This window comes from Oreochromis niloticus, linkage group LG3 (genome assembly GCF_001858045.2).
Source record: "Oreochromis niloticus isolate F11D_XX linkage group LG3, O_niloticus_UMD_NMBU, whole genome shotgun sequence".
Lineage (NCBI taxonomy): Eukaryota > Metazoa > Chordata > Actinopteri > Cichliformes > Cichlidae > Oreochromis > Oreochromis niloticus.
Genome location: NC_031967.2, coordinates 76,222,895 through 76,225,784, shown reverse-complemented (window position 1 = coordinate 76,225,784; position 2,890 = coordinate 76,222,895).

The following is a 2,890-nucleotide window of genomic DNA, read 5'->3' as shown; positions in this document are numbered from 1 at the left end:
AGCTCCCCCTGGTGTTAAAACTAAGAAGTGCAATACACTCAAGCAAAAGTTGAAGTGCGGGCCATATTCTATTCTATTTATAAAATTACTTGCGGGCCAATTAAAAATGGACAGCGGGCCGCAGTTGGCCCGTGGGCCGGAGTTTGGACACCCCTGCTATACACTGTCTTTGCTCCCTTCACATTAGGAATAATACACTAATACTGTTTCTTTTTCCAGAACCTCCTTTTTTCACCCCCAGCAGCATCCAGTGCTTGGGACCAGTTCTTTCATACACTATTACTTCTTTTTTTTTGTTATTATTTTTGACTACATTTCATGTAATTATCCCACAATGTGATATTTCTGTTAGAAGGCTTCAGGCTTTTTTTCTTAAAAAATGCCAGAGACAAAGATGATGGCAAAATAGTTAAGGTTTATTTTGCATAAAAGTGGTGTGACAAACAAACATGTTGCTGTTGGCTGGAAATTGAGAAATGTTGAGCTTCCTTTCTGTCATCTGATTGCAGCTGCTTGTGTGGTTTCACCAATGTTCCTAAAAACCGAGCTTACTCACGCAGCTCAGAGTGGAGCTAAAATATGCAGACAAAAACCTTTAAAGTCTATCTGCTCTTATTATGCTTACACAACACTGATGTATTTAAAGCCACACTGAAGATGCTGAATATGGTTTGACAAGTCATACTGAAATAAGTGTGTTTCTCTGATGTAGAAAGATAAAGCTTTAAATTATGCTCTGTAAATAGTTGGCAGCTATCTGAGCCTCTCTCTCTTTGCTCCCCTGACACTGAGTGAGCTTCCTGTTTTCAGCTCATCAAATTTTCGTAGCTCTTTCAGGTATACGTCTCTGTCATGTCACTTTTGCTGTCATGTCAAATTTTTGCTGCTGCTTGTGCTTTGTAGAAGCCATCTGCTTTCTTTCACTCCCCCAGATCCTCAACCTCATGGATAGCTAGTATGTCATTCATTGCTATCTGGTAATTCTTTTTATGTTTTCTCCCACTGGTAGTAAACAGATGTTTTGGTTGTTTGTTCTCGCTGGATAAACCCTGTGCTAGCCACCTCCTTCATGAATTAATATGCATTAATATGCAAAGTGTCATGAACATTGATCAACAACCACTGATCAAGGACCATTGATCACTGATCAAAGATTATTGATCAATGGCCATGAGTACCATTCAGAGAGAGTTGGGGAATGGCTGCAATCACAGCATTGTAAGATGGTGAGATGTACCCTTGTACCCTCCTTGATTCAGAGATGGTCTTTCCCTTCTTATGGAAGTTTTCATTTAATAAAGCCTGCAGACAAACTGTGAGCGGTAGCAAACATCCTTTAATAAAGAACAAAACCAAGCTTGGTGAGAGAGCAGCCATCGCAGGGAACGTGACCGGTAGAGTCTCTCCTCAACCCTGCACAGCCCTGGGTTTAAATACCTTCTACCGAAACATAAGGTATTGCACTGCTGTTTTAACACCTTTGGTCTTCCCCAAAGAAAGAGTTCACACTCTCTTGTTACCTTTTACAGTGGTTGATCTCCTTGTCTCTCCTTGTCTCTTCCCCTATCCTCAAAGAGAAACAAAAGACTCCACTACCAGGCTTCCTGTGTGAATGTCCCCATTTCCTTACCAGACCCCGACCATCTGTCTGAGTGCTTGAATAGGGTGTGAGGTAGACACCCCAGTGGCACCAAAGCATTATACAATAAAACAATGTGACCAATATATAAATGAAAGAAATTCCAATACACCCTTTTTACATAAATGGCCTCCTTGACTCCGCGCTCAAACCAGCGTTCCTCCCTGTCCAGAATGTGTACATCCTCATCATTGAAAGGTTGTCCACTGCCTGTAGGTGTAAATTGACTGGCCAGAGTCCTGGCCTGATGAGGTGGCTCATCTGTGTTGTGCAATCCACTTCGCCAGAGGTTTTTTGGTTTCCCCGATGTATAAATCATGGCAATGTGCATCAGATAGATGCAGATTCTCATACAAAACTTTGTGTACTGCTATGTTTCTTTTGGGAAGTTGGCTGCAGCTAATTGCTTACAGACTGTGGTTTTCTGAACAGCAGAGATCCATGTACATGCTCATTTTGGATTCTCCAATGCATAAATAAAGTTTCTGATCATGGATAGAATTTCTCATCTGTGGAGCAGATAAACGAACATGTGAACAGCAGCAGTTGTCCTTCTTTTCTCCAGGATCGCATAGAGTTTTCTTTAGGTGCCTTCCCAACTTTGACAAACGTCCAGCTGGGATAACCACATTTACTCAGGACCTTCTTGATATGATGTTTTTCTGCTTCTCTGGCTGCTGTATCTGTGGGGATGGTGTTCACTCTGTGTTGGAGTGTCCTGATGACATCCAGTTTGTGCTTGAGTGGATGATAAGTGTATGTGTTGGTTTACTGTACACATCAACTTTTAAATGTCCCCTATTAGTGATGGAAATCTCACAGTTTAGGATGGCTAACCTGTCATATTTTCCATATTCTCCTTGGTGAACCTGATTTGTTGGTCCAAAAAGTTAATATGATTAGTAAATACCTGAAACAATGACTTGGTGGTGCTCCAGGAAAGGGTTTCCTGTTAATTATCAACTCTCGATGAATGATACTTGATCTCAATTTCCTGAAAATAGTGTCATTTGAATGCTAGCAAACAGTATGTTGTCCCCAAGCATACTGATATGGGAGCCTTGTTCCACAGAGGACACACACAAACTTAGATTTATAGTAATTATTTATTTAAGACAAGGAAATACACCGCTGTTCAGGATGAAGCAACAGCATGTATAGGAGGTGGATGAGACTCCGCCTCTGACCTTACACAAGTGCTGCGACATACCAGGAAATGAGCTGTTCTTCTTCCTCATTAAAAAGAGATGC